The 14,502-nt window shown below is 42.2% G+C and overlaps 2 non-coding genes and 1 pseudogene across 2 annotated transcripts; all 3 read left to right on the top strand.

Moving 5' to 3' along the window:
• Nucleotides 1–11,281: 11,281 nt before the first annotated feature.
• On the top strand, nt 11,282–11,410 carry LOC140276266 (U2 spliceosomal RNA; annotated as a pseudogene).
• Nucleotides 11,411–11,822: 412 nt separating this feature from the next.
• Nucleotides 11,823–11,936, top strand: LOC140275874 (U5 spliceosomal RNA). The gene has a single exon (XR_011908582.1). It is a non-coding gene; the product is annotated as a U5 spliceosomal RNA (small nuclear RNA).
• A 298-nt stretch (nt 11,937–12,234) lies between these two features.
• LOC140276160 (U2 spliceosomal RNA) lies at nt 12,235–12,422 on the top strand. Its single transcript, XR_011908840.1, has one exon. It is a non-coding gene; the product is annotated as a U2 spliceosomal RNA (small nuclear RNA).
• Nucleotides 12,423–14,502: the final 2,080 nt, after the last annotated feature.

The following is a 14,502-nucleotide window of genomic DNA, read 5'->3' as shown; positions in this document are numbered from 1 at the left end:
TCAGCAATTATTGTCGGTCATTCACACCTTTCTCATCAGCTTTTTGCAAATTATGATCTGACATTCACACCTACTTGCAGCCGAACACCTCGGCTTCCGTTTTTGATGGTGTATATTTTGGCATTCGAACCTTTTCTTACCCGCTTTTTACAAATCATGGTCGGACTTTCACACCTTCTTTTAGCCGAACAACTCCGCTCCCGCTATTGATTGTGTAGAGTCGGGTATTTTAACCTTTTCTTACCCGCTTTTTACCAACTATGGTCGGACATTCACACCTTCTTACAGCGGAACACCTCCGCTCCCTCTTTTGATGGTGTATGTTCTGGCATTCGAACCTTTTCTTACCCACTTTTTACAAACTATGCTCGGACATTCACACCTTCTTGCAGCGAAACACCTCCGCTCCCTCTTTTGATTGTGTATGTTCGGGCATTCGAATCTTTTCTTACCCGCCTTTTACAAACTATGGTCGGACATTAAAACCTTCTTGTGGCAGAACACATCCACTTCTGCTTTTTATGATGTATAGTTGGGCATTCACACCTTTTCTTACCCATTTTTCAGTAATTATTGGTGGACATTCAGACCTTCTTGCAGCTGAACACCTCTGCTCCCGCTTTTGATGGTGTATAGTCGGGCTTTCGAGGCTTTTCTTCAACGGTGTTTACAAATTATGGTTGGAAATTCAGACCTTGCAGCCGAACACCTCCGCTCCCTCTTTTGATCATACATTGTCGGGCATTCGCACCTTGTCTTACCCGCGTTTTACAAACCATGGTCGGACTTTCACACCTTCTTGTAGCTGAACAACTCCGCTCCCGCTATTTATTGTGTACAGTCGGGTATTTGAACCTTTTCTTACCCGCTTTTTACCAATTATGGTCGGACATTCACACCGTCTTACAGCGGAACACCTCCGCTCCCTCTTTTGATGGTGTATGTTCGGGCATTCGAACTTTTTCTTACCCACTTTTTACAAACCATGGTCGGACATTGAAACCTTCTTGTAGCAGAAAACATCCACTTCTTCTTTTGATGATGTATGGTTGGGCATTCGCACCTTTTCTTACCCATTTTTCAGGAATTATGGGTGGACATTCACACCTACTTGCAGTCGAACAGCTCTGCTCCCACTTTTGATTGTTTGGTTGGATATTCGAACCTTTTCTTACCCGCTTTTTACCAACTATGGTCGGACATTCGCACCATCTTACAGCGGAACACCTCCGCTCCCTCTTTTGATGGTGTATGTTTGGGCATTCTCACCTTTTCTTACCTGCTTTTTACAAACTTTGGTCGGACGTTCACACCTTCTTGCAGCCGAACACCTCCGCTTCCGCTTTTGATGGTATATATTCGGGCATTCAAACCTTTTCTTACCCGCTTTTTACCAACTATGGTCGGACATTCGCACCATCTTACAGCGGAACACCTCTTCTCCCGCTTTTGATGATGAATGGTCCGGCATTGTTACCTTTTCTAACACATTTTTCAGCAATTATTGTCGGTCATTCACACCGTCATTGGAGACGTCCTTTGAGTGAAGGAATATATTTCCCCATTCCAAGTCTGAGAATGGGAAACAGTAGTGAAAAAATATGTGCGCCTACTTTATTGGCTGTGTCGCTCATTCCAGAGCAATTCGATTTTTTTAATGTTTGTGGTACTCGCCCTCACATTTCCTTGGCCAAACCTACACACTGGCATTGACAAGGTGTGGGAGAGTTTTTTGCTACATGTCAGAAAGAAACAGATTGGACCGTTTCACCTGCTGATCCAAATTTGATGTTTTCTGAACGATTGTCAGCATAAAAAAAAACATTTTTGAGTACAATGCATTGTCAAAGAACTGTGGAATTAATTCCTACCACAGAATCACATTTTTCAGCAATTATTGTCGGTCATTCACACCTTTCTCATCAGCTTTTTGCAAATTATGATCTGACATTCACACCTACTTGCAGCCGAACACCTCGGCTTCCGCTTTTGATGGTGTATATTTTGGCATTCGAACCTTTTCTTACCCGCTTTTTACAAACCATGGTCGGACTTTCACACCTTCTTTTAGCCGAACAACTCCGCTCCCGCTATTGATTTTGTAGAGTCGGGTATTTTAACCTTTTCTTACCCGCTTTTTACCAACTATGGTCGGACATTCACACCTTCAACATGCCCTTCAATGTCCACAATTTTGGCATCACGAACAGGATCCCTCGACTGGTGTCTCTGGACCGGACCGCAGTGCATGGCCAGCCTGGACTGAAGTAGCTGTTCCAGCCTCATACCTCCAAGGCCTTTTCTGAGAGAGAGGACTGGCAGGTCCTTTTCCTGAAAACCAGCGCTGGGATCATTTTTTAAATATGATAGTCTGAGACGATAGGACTGCTTTTTAGTTTTTATTTGAATAAAAGAGGGTTTCCCGGTTGTGTCATTAGTGAGACAGAGATTTCATGGGTAAGTGAAACTTTTGAAGCAGTCCGAAGAAGTGTGAAGTACTCCGAAGAAGTGTGAGTACAGATTAAAGGTCCTCATTGGAGACGTCCTTTGAGTTAAGGAATATATTTCCCCATTCCAAGTCTGAGAATGGGAAACAGTAGGTCTCAGACTTTTGACCCTACCGGGGGACCTAAGCATGTTGAAATGAAAAAGAAATATGGTCCAGAGGTTTTCCACCTGAAGGTTCTTTTAGTATGTTAGAAATAAGAAAATTAGAAGAAAAGTTTTGCAAATATGAGAAAGAGATGAAGCAAAAAAAAGAAAATTAAGTTTAAATAAGAAGTAAGAAAGGTATAGAATGTTGGAAAAAATAAAGTGTATTAAGAGAAAGAAAGGAAAATGTTAAACAAATGCCATGACGGAATGATGATAATAATTTAGTATATGGACGAAAAGATAATTCAGCTCTGATTAAGACTGAATCTTCTTTTAAACCACCACCATATTCCACTGATAACATTTTTTCTCCTTCTGCACCTCTTTACCCCACCCTGAGCGCTTTCGCTGTGCCAGATCCAGACCTGGACTCCTGCCCTCCACGACGCCTGCAACAACAACAGCCAGCCCTGCCACAAGCCTCTGGCTCTCGGGAAGAAGGGACTTCTTCCATCCTCCCTCGGGAAGAAATTCCATCATCCTCACAACATCAGTTACATAGGTCCGATGATGAGGAAAAGGAAGACGTTTGGTTCTCCAGCGTACCTGCCCAAGAACTTTTAACGCAAGTGACAAAAATCCTTTACCCACAATCTGGACTTCAGAGATCTAAACGTGAGAAAAAACAAAACCAGATTCAAACCATGCCTATGGTTAAAGTTGCAGTTCCCACTGGACCATTACTGGTTTATCGACCCTGGACTGAGACTGACATCATGGAAGCATAACAATGCTTACCAGATCCAGAGATTTCTGGACCCCATTTTGCTGATGAGTTGCGAGATTTCTGCGCACAATTCTGCCCGACCGGGGTTGAATTGCGTCGCATATTGGCAAAAAAGTTCAAACTGACCGACCTCTGCAAAATAGAGGCCAGTATGCTACAACTGGATTTGCGACCTACCAACAGTGAACAAGGACATAATGATAACGCTCAATATGAAGCAGCCATCCAAAGACTGTGTCAAGCCATCACCACTCAATTTCCAACCAAAATCAATATGTCCCACATTTACACCTGCAAACAGAAACCCGGTGAAGGGACTGATGATTTTGTACACCGCATCCTTGAGGAAGTCAGCAAGCACAGCGGTCATCAGAGACCAAGGGATTTGGGTAATGAATCAGGACCATGGGAGAGTATTGCATGCAATGCAATAATTAAAGGCCTCATGCCAGATGCCGCCACTGAAGTAAAGAACATTTACGTGGGATGGTGTGAGGGTCCTCGTTTGGCTGACGTTCGCCGATATGCTCGCCATGCTCAGAACCAAGTTGAGAAGCGTAAGATATAGGACAAGTGTGAAAAGGAGCTGCATTTGGCAGCCATGACCATGTATTACGCAGTTGGTGTAAACAGAGGACGAGGCCGAAGTCGAAGACGTGGACGTGTGGGAGAGGAGGTCGAAATGGGCCACGCCAGAGCTATGATCCGAATATTTGTTTTTACTGTGGCTGTGTCCACAGCTGAAAAATGATGAAATTGGGCAAAAGGCTGACTGAGGGTGGGAGGCAGGTTCTGGACGTCACGCGGCAGCGGAGCCTCCACTAATGGGTGATAGCACAAACACACTCACACATTTTTCCTGCTCTGTGTAGTGAAGAAACGCTTGCCGACTGTGATTCACGTAGTAAAGTTTTGCATGCTATTTCCGTCCTAGAGCAAAGATATTTCTCTCAGAATATAGGAACTTATGTTCATCAGTAGTGACGTCAGGGGAGTTTGATTGTCCTCCAAAGTTAAGTGGAAACCACGTTTACTCTATGTCTGCATCAGGCCAGGTTGTGAAGGAGAAAATGACATCACCCATTGCGTGTGTCACTCCCGATGGGCTCTCCTTCAAACACTCATTTTTGTTATCAGAGTTGTGTCCCATTAACCTGATGGGCTGTGATCTCATGTGTAAATTAGGCATTATTTTAACTTCTACACCAGAGGGTGTTAACGTTATGTTACAGCCTGACAAAGTTTTCACAGCAGTGCAGTTTGATTCATCTGCACTTACATATGCTTATGAGTGGAAACTTCCCAGCTCTCCTTTTTCAAAACAACTAGTGGAAGAAGCAAAAGCGTTAGTTTCACCCCTTTCTGATTTCATGCAACCTGCTGATTTGCACTGCACATCACACATTTCTTTGGGGCCTGACAATGACTATGAGAAGAAGTGAAAAAATATGTGCGCCTACTTTATTGGCTGTGTCGCTCACTCCAGACCAATTCGATTTTTTTAATGTTTGTGGTACTCGCCCTCACATTTCCTTGGCCAAACCTACACACTGGCATTGACAAGGTGTGGGAGAGTTTGTTGCTACATGTCAGAAAGAAACAGATTGGACCGTTTCACCTGCTGATCCAAATTTGATGTTTTCTGAACAATTGTCAGCATACAAAAAAACATTTTTGAGTACAATGCATTGTCAAAGAACTGTGGAATTAATTCCTACCACAGAATCACATTTTGAAGCATGTTTTTAATCTGAAAAAGATTTGTCTTCGATACCCATGTTGGCTGAAGTGCCCAATGATCTTTGGGCGAAGAGCAAATATGATGTGGGGTTGTTTATTGTTGAAACTAGATTAGAAGTAGATAAATATGAAGGACAAAGCAGTTTGAGCTTGGTTTGAGAGAAGGAATTAATTTTATTGCAAAATCCGAATTCATGCATAACTCGTCAAATAGATAGTGATGTGTCGTTCGTGAGCGATTCGTTCGATATGAACAAATTTTTTATATGACTCGGGAGTAACGAGTTGTCTCAGTGAGTGATTCGTTCATTTTCATGCAGTACCCTTCCTCACCACATGGCAGGCGGCAGCTTCATAAGCTCAGTCAGCAGGACAGGAAACAGTATTGATTCGTTCATGACTCAACTCCTCGACTGACGGGTCCTCGCACAGAAAACAGTATTGATTAGTTTACGACTCAACTCCTTGCGTCTTCGTTCATTTGTCACGTTTTAAATTCTAAGTTTCATTTGACAGGCTGAAGAGCAGTAGGCACAACAGTTCGTTCACAAACCGGATCATTAATCTCATAGACTATTCTACCATCAACAACTTGGAAACCACAATCGACTCTCTAGATGCAGAAAAAGCATTTAATGGAGTGAGCTGGAAATTTTTATTCGCAGCATAAAACAAATTCGGGTTTGGGTCACACTTCATCAACTGGATAAGGATATTATATAGCTCCCCAAATGCAAGTGTCAGGACAAATGATCAAACTTCTCCAAGCTTCAGTCTGCAGAGAGGTACAAGACAGGGTTGGTCACTTTCTCCCTCACTTTTTGCTATTTTCATCAAACCTTTAGCAGCTGCTATCAGATAAGATAGAAATATTAAAGGCATCCAACCCCAAAATATTGCGCATAAAATAAGTCTTTATGCTGATGATGTATTATTTTTCCTTCAGAACTCAGAGACGTCTCTCACTCACACGATCACACTCATAAATAAATTCTCGGCACTTTGTGACTACTCTATCAACTGGTCTAAGACCACAGTTCTGCCCATTAACTGTAGGGTCCAGAATATACCTGCGATCACTTTACAGTCAGGTAATATTAGATATTTAAGCATAAACATTTCCTCCAGAATCTCAGAGCTAACAAAGCTAAATTATGTGCAATTATTAAAGAGAGTAGAGGACGATCTCTCTCGTTGGAAGTCCTTACCTATATCACTTATGGGGAGAGTTACAACCATTAAAATGATGACACTACCAAAAGTTAACTATTTGTTCTCAATGATCCCCATAAAACCATCTGCTACTTGGTTTAAGTCACTAGATTCATGCATCTCCAAATTTCTGTGGAAAAACAAACCACCACGTATTAGTTTAAAAACCCTACAGAAGACCAAGGACAGTGGTGGATTAGATTTACCTCATTTTCAGCACTATTCCTTAGCCAATAGGTTAGAATATATATCAAAATGGTTTAAACCTTGTTTGTTGTCACAGTTCCCAGAGACGTTGTAATCGTTGAGGATTCTATATTCACCCCCTCATTAGAGGCACGTGTTGCAGATTGATGACACTGAATCTTCTTCTCTGTTCATTGCTGGCATCATTCCCAGCATCGTAAGTGTTCGTGGCATTGTTAGCCTCTTCTTCTGGATCTTGATATCGAGCATCCTTTTGTATTTCTGGTTTGTAAGTCCTCTCTCTTCGTTCACCGGAGTCTTCGTCTCTTTGTCCTTGAGTTTGGGGATTTTTTCTTCTTTTGATGCCTTGACACAGTGTGACAGGTGATACCACGTGGGAGATCCTTTAACTTGGACTGCTGTCCCTGTGCTGCGAAATGGCTGTGCTGCTCAAATGGTCTCTCCTTCATCATATACACAGTTATTTATACATCACCTTCCACCATGAAGCGTTGTCCCTTTTTGTTTCTCTCTTTGTTCTTAAAATGCTGTTATGCATGTCTAAACCAATCCATTAAACTAGATCATTTTGTCAGTAAAGCGATCTACAATGTGCTTGGTCGCAAAGCTGCTCATCTGTGGTAAACAGCTCTTCAGAAAGGCATTCTTCAATTGATTTCACTAATTTTATATAATAATTTTGTGATTTCCTACAAAACTACACTTCTTCTCCCATCTGTCTGAGTATTTAATATTGTCTGGGTCCCGTTAAAACATGTATTTTTCCCATCTAATTCCTTGTTTGCTTTAAAACAAGTATTCCCCATTTTCTATCCCTTCAGTAGCCAACCAGTTTGTATGGAGTACACTGGAGCAACTTGACTGATCAGTAAAACACTGCTTTTGTTGTCACCGCAAGGCTTCCCCCGTCGGTTGTTTCACTGAGACACTACTGAGTAACTACAACTCAACACAGTTTATACACATAACATTCATATACATACTAACAAACAAACAAACAATAACTTATCGCAATTTTCTCATCTCTGTTTGAACGTACACCCAGGTAAATATTCCTGTAGTCTTCTCATACCGACTATGGACCCATTCATTGTTTAACTTCACTGTTTTGCAAATCCTAATTGAATATTACACATTGACATTGAACTTTACTGGATAAGCAGGTCTTCATTGCATTCAGCAGCCTATATGTGAGCATTTATGTGTAAGCTGTTCTTCTTTGCATTTATCAGCAGCAAGCAATTCTTCACTGCACATGCATATGCAAATAGTAAAACAATTCCAATGTGTTAGCGAAACCTTCTATATCACAGTGGTTTCTAAGGTCTATTTTAAGTTCTTTGCCATCAGTGAGATGACATTGTTTACAAAGTGTGTCAAATTATCACTGAAGATCTTTTCAGGAATTTCAAATCTAGAAATGAGTTATTTTACCCGTGATTTTGCTACTGAGAGTGCATCTGCTTGTGCACGTGGAAATATTTCAGACCATTTGGTAAAAACCTCTGTTGTCACTGAGCAGAATCGTTTCCCTTAACATTAATTTAGTTCAATGAAATCTACAAAATAATGAAATAATGAAATCCAAACAAATATGTTGAAAAAGATACACTGGCTTAGGGAATTATCTTCGTTTTGGTCTTAGATTGCCCTGTGGAATGTATTTTGCACATATTTGACCTGCTAGACAAAACTTTATTCATTTATTTATTCTAAAAAAAATTTTTAATAATTAGTAAAACCATATGCTGTAAAAACCTGGTTCATTATTGCTTCCATCCCTCCTGTTGAGACATGACATGGTCCGTGGCTCAATACTGCAGCATATTTAAACAAATTCTTTGGCAGTATGGTTTTCCTTCCGGTCATTCATACGAGTCTATTGTAGATGGCAATTGAATAACATCTAATAATGCTAAAATATTTGTAGTTTATACATTTAGCTGTGGATGTCAACATACCTGTTTTTCCAATGCTGTGTTAACACATGTACAGTTGAGAAGGCATACTGACTGTCAGTGTAAACGTTAACAACCTTTTTGTTATTTAATTTACAAGCTTCAGTTAAAGCTACCAATTCGACTGCTTGAACAGAGTAATTTTTTGGTAGTGGTTGTTTTAAGAAAACTTCAGTTTCTGTTACTACTGCAAATCCTGTAGCATTTGTGCCATCAGGGTTTTTTTCCTTGATCTGTTGAATAAATATAGTTATTTCTGCATTTTCATAACGTATATCAGTTAAGTCTGGCCTGGGTAAAACACTGATGGTTATTTCTGACATGCAATCATGAGGCTTTCCATCTGTGGGGTAGGTAGCAGTGTGGATGGATTAAGTGTAGCACATCTCTCGACAACAAGGTGTGGCTGTGAAAGAAGAACTGTTATGTAGGAGAGATGTCTGGTAAAGATATTTTGTTAAGTAACCATATCACAGCCACTGCATGAGGTACCTTAAGTGTTAATGGATGAAATAACACCATTATTGTTGATGCCTGCACTGCCAATGACTTCTGGCCATTGATTCAAAAGTACGATCTCGTCCCTTTTTCCCCCTTTCAGTGGACACTGGCCCCTAATTACCGCAATTCAGCAGGGCGTCTTTCATTAGAAGTACTGGACTCCCCCGTGCACGGTTTCAGCTCCGACCCTGGAAAGTGGAAAAAACGTTGAGATCTGGTTTGAGGACCCAATTGTTGAGAAAAGTCTCTCAATGAGACTCAGAGTTGCTGGAGTCAGTTAATGCAAAGGTTTAATCTTGCAGCAAGTTCAAGAATGTGTGTGTGTATGGGTGTATGTGTGCGAACGTGTGTGAGTTTGTGTGTGTGAGAGTTTAAAGAACCTGTTATCCACAGACAGGCATTAACTAGTATGGCACGGGTCCAGCCTGTCTCATCTTTTTTGGAAGGTCCAGCGCTCGGCCGTAACCCTTCTGTCTGTTTGGACTCTCACATACATTCGGTTAATCATAGAAAAATGAGAACAAAACTTTTTAGCCCCTTAAATTCATAAAACAGACATGGTGCAGTTATTTCCATTCTAGAAAATAAGAGTAATCACCACCATTCCTATAAATTCTGGATATTCTAACAATCTGAATCTTTTTTAAATGTTCGATGAAGCCCTTTGCTGTTCTGTTTAGAGACTCAGCTGATCATAAACCAAGTTTTGCTCTTGAACCAAGCTTCTAAACTCTTCACCTTTTTCATTTCTCAGTTAGTATTCACTTTAAAACTGATTAAAAGAAAAATTAAATGAATGCCTATCAACAAATGTGGGATCTAAACTCTAGTGCTTCCTCTAAAATAATTTCCTTTCTCAATTCAGAAATGTGTGTGTGTAAGTCCCAACACCCGTGATATCAAAACGGCTTTCTTTTCTCTCTTTTCTCTACACTCTGCACTGTGAGCACACACAACAAATCAGAAAGGCTTTTTTCTCTCTTTTCTACGTTATGGACTGTGGGGACACAAAACCGCTCTCTCTTTTTTTTTTTTGATTGTGTGCCAGGGCGTTGTCTCACGTATTAGATTATGCTTAAGATACGAATGGGTTTATCAGTCACATCAGAATCCATACATACTGATCCTCCCGTAATAAAATGGTCGGATCTTATCAAACACACTTTGTTTCTTGTGACAAGTCAGCGTAACAGCGTATACACGTCAAGACACTGAATCAAGTTTGCCACAAGAACTCATAAGTTTGGCAGTATTGCTCTGCCGTCAGCAATCATACACCCATTTTATTTTCATGAGATATGTGCAGGCACCTGTTCATCTACTGTTCTATCACTATGAATTAGTTTATCTATTATCAATAAGGATACTTCTACAACTACTATCAAAGTATGTCCGGACTTCTTATGTTGTCATTTGCTATATATGAATAAGTGGGTTGCTACTGAAAAGCATTAAGCATGTCACACAGCCCAAACATATAACATTTCAGGACACACCACACAGTTAACAACCACAGTGAAGCGTGTCAAAGCCCAAACATGTAACATTCAACAGGACACTTACACAACACATTCAAATCAAACAGTCAGACAACATACAAGAACCTATACCCCAGCCGGCATTGCTCCCTGCCTATTTTCCTACAACTCACTATGTGTGCGCACACCTTTATTCACAAACTCTTCAACTTATACTCTTTTACCGAAGCTGCTACAGCTCGATTGGCCAAATACCCTTAGATCCTATTTCGGTGAATTTGACATCTGCCTTGCATGTAACAGATTAGCGGTTTAGCAGTTTTAATTTAGTTTGAGTGAAGGAATTCATTTTATAGCAAAATCCGAAATCGTGAAGAACTCATGGAAGTAAGCTTATTCTCGGATTCCTGAATCTTTAGATTTGCTCTTTCTTTTACTGCAAAGTACAACGTTGAGCAGCACTAATGAGTTGTTTCTATTTTTGGCAGGCTTTACCTTTGCGGATGAGCCATTTCTGTCTGTGCAAAAGAAATCTTGTTACTGTGCAGAGTGACTTCTCTGAGTAGAGTCGCCTTACTTGTTGCGACTGTGCCGATGTTCGAAGCTGGAGTGCAAAGTTGTTGCTTGAATGGTGCTCGTTGGAGCGTGCGGTAGTGTAAAGTTATACCATTTAAAAGGGCTGAAGAGTGCTCAGTGCAGCGGGTGGGCGGAGGTGCAAAGTGACACTATGGCCATAAAAAGAACACCGCTACAAGTGCGCATTGTGCCAGGAAGGGCCCTCGGACGTGAACCAGTGGACAGTTATCGCTTCTCGGCCTTTTGGCTAAGATCAAGTGTAGTATCTGTTCTTATAAGTTTAATGTCTGAACTTGCTCCGTTCACTCCAAGCATCGACCCGGAACTGCAGTGCCGCTGGGAACGGTGCGCTCTCCTCTGCTCTTGTGAAAAAGCAAACAGCGGTGCAGGATGGAAGTTTCAGGGAGCCCAAGATGAAACTTTCTTTTAATCTGCTGAGAAAAGAGAGTGAATGCGAAGCAGACTTTAACACGGCTCTGGGAGCGAGCCGAGTGCGGGCTAACCGGGAGAATTGCTTGAAAGAAACGCGACACCGAATGAGCGGTCAGAACAAAGCCTCAATACGGTGTTCCCGTGTTGTTTTGTGGCTGCCTTGTCTTTTGCACAGAGTAAAAGACAAGGCAGCCATCGAATAGGGCCCGATTGTTCCTACTTGGTCAGCCGAGGAGCAAGGGGGGGGAGCAAGCGTCTCAACCAAGCAAAGCTCACCATGGGGAAGGTGGCTATGCCAACTAGCCTGATGCCCTGCTCCCGCAGTGATGGATAATCGTACTCTGGTTTCTCTTCATAACGTACAAGTCCTTCGCCTTTTACTAAAGACTTCTGTGGAGAGCAGCACTAATGAATTGTTTCTATTTTTGGCAGGCTTTACCTTTGGGGGTGAAGCCCTTTCTGTCTGTGCAAAAGAAATCTTGTTACTGTGCGGAGTGACTTCGCTGAGTAGAGTCGCCTTACTTGTTGCGACTGTGCCGATGTTCAAAGCTGGAGTCCAAAGTTGTTGCTTGAATGGTGCTCGCTGGAGCGTGCGGTAGTGTAAAGTTATACCATTTAAAAGGGCTGAAGAGTGCTCAGTGCAGCGGGTGGGCGGAGGTGCAAAGTGACACTATGGCCATAAAAAGAACACCGCTACAAGTGCGCATTGTGCCAGGAAGGGCCCTCGGACGTGAACCAGTGGACAGATATCGCTTATCGGCCTTTTGGCTAAGATCAAGTGTAGTATCTGTACTTATCAGTTTAATATGTGATATGTCTATGCAAGGACTACATACTAAATGGATTTGTATCAATAGGAGTTGAAAAAGGAGCTTGCTCCGTTCACTCCAAGCATCGACCCGGTACTGCAGTGCCGCTGGGAACGGTGCGCTCTCCTCTGCTCTTGTGAAAAAGCAAACAGTGGTACAGGATGGAAGTTTCAGGGAGCCCAAGATGAAACTTTCTTTTAATCTGCTGAGAAAAGAGAGTGAATGCGAAGCAGACTTTAACACGGCTCTGGGAGCGAGCCGAGTGCGGGCTAACCAGGAGAATTGCTTGAAAGAAACGCGACACCGAATGAGCGTTCAGAACAAAGCCTCAATACGGTGTTCCTGTGGTGTTTTTATAAAATGCGGTGAAAAAAAAGGTGGGAATGCCCCATAGAAAACTAAAAGGTGGAGCGGAAGTGTTCGGCTGCAAGAAGGTGTGAATGTCCGACTATATTTGGTGAAAAGCAGGTGAAGCAAGGTCTGAATGCCCAACCTTACATCATCAAAAGCGAGATCAGAGGTTTTTGACTGCAAGAAGGCCATAGTTTGCCAAAAGCGGGTAAGGTGCGAATGACCGACTAAATATCAACAAAAGTGGGGGCGGAGGTCTTCGGATGCAAGTGGGTGTGAATATCCCACCATACAAGTATGGTGGAGAGGAAGCTGTGAATGGCCGACCATGGTTTGCAAAAAGCGGGTGAGAAAAGGTTCGAATGTCCAACCATACATGATCAAAACAGGGAGCGGAGGTGTTTGGCTGCGACAAGGTGTGGATGTCCACCCATAATTAATGAAAAGCGGGCCACACGTAGGTTCGAATGCCCAACCATACATCATCAAAAGCAGGAGTGGATGTGTTCGGCTACAAGAAGGTTTGAATGTCCGAGCATAGTTTGTAAAAAGCGGGTAAGAAAAGGTTCGAATGCCCGAACATACACCATCAAAAGAGGTAGCGGAGGTGTTCCGCTGTAAGACGGTGTGAATGTCCGACCATAGTTGGTAAAAAGTGGGTATGAAAAGGTTCGAATGCCCAAATTCGGCTGTGTTCGGCTGCAAAAAGGTGTGAATGTTTGACTAAAGTTTGTAAAAAGCGGGTAAGACAAGGTGCGAATGCCTGACAATGTATGATCAAAAGCGGGAGCGGAGATGTTCAGCTGCAAGAAGGTCTAAATGTCCATCATTAATTGCTAGAAAACATGAAAGAAAATTTTCGATAATCAATCCGCACATGATCATAAGTGGGAGAGGAGGTGTTCAGCTGCAAGAAGGTGTGAATGTCCTACCATAATTGCTGAAAAATGTGTTAGAAACGGTAAGAATGCCGGACCATACATCATCAAAAGCTAGAGAGGTGGTATTCGGCTGGAAGTAGGTGTGAATGTCTGACTAAAGTTCAAATATATTAACAAAAGCGGGAGGAGAGGTCTTCGGATGAGTGGTTGACAATTTCCAACCATAATCTATAAAATGCGGTGAAAAAAAAGGTGTGATAGAAACCTAAAAGGTGGAGCGGAAGTGTTCGGCTGCAAGAAGGTGTGAATGTCCGTCTATAGTTGGTGAAAAGTAGGAAAAGCAAGGTCTGAATGCCCAATCTTACATCATCAAAAGCGAGATCAGAGGTGTTTGGCTGCAAGAAAACGGGTAAGGTGTGAATGACCGACTAAATATCAACAAAAGTGGGGGCGGAGGTCTTCGGATGCAAGTGGGTGTGAATATCCCACCATGCAAGTATGGTGGAGAGGAAGCTGTGAATGTCCGACCATGGTTTGTAAAACGCGGGTAAGACAAGGTGCGAATGCCCGACAATGTATGATCAAAAGAGGGAGTGGAGGTGGTCGGCTGCAAGGTCTGAATTTCCAACCATAATTTGTAAACACCGTTGAAGAAAAGCCTCGAAAGCCCGACTATACACCATCAAAAGCGGGAGTAGAGGTGTTCAGCTGCAAGAAGGTCTGAATGTCCACCAATAATTACTGAAAAATGGGTAAGAAAAGGTGTGAATGCCCAACTATACATCATCAAAAGCAGAAGTGGATGTGTTCGGCCACAAGAAGGTTTGAATGTCCGACCATAGTTTGTAAAAGGCGGGTAAGAAAAGGTTTGAATGCCCGAACATACACAATCAAAAGAGGGAGCGGAGGTGTTTCGCTGCAAGAAGGTGTGAATGTCCGAGCATAGTTTGTAAAAAGTGGGTAAGAAAAGGTTCG

This window comes from Leuresthes tenuis, unplaced genomic scaffold (genome assembly GCF_036924035.1).
Source record: "Leuresthes tenuis unplaced genomic scaffold, fLeuTen1.0.hap1 SCAF_18, whole genome shotgun sequence".
Lineage (NCBI taxonomy): Eukaryota > Metazoa > Chordata > Actinopteri > Atheriniformes > Atherinopsidae > Leuresthes > Leuresthes tenuis.
Note: the sequence above shows the minus strand (reverse complement) of the source record. Positions and strands in the feature narration are given on the sequence as shown.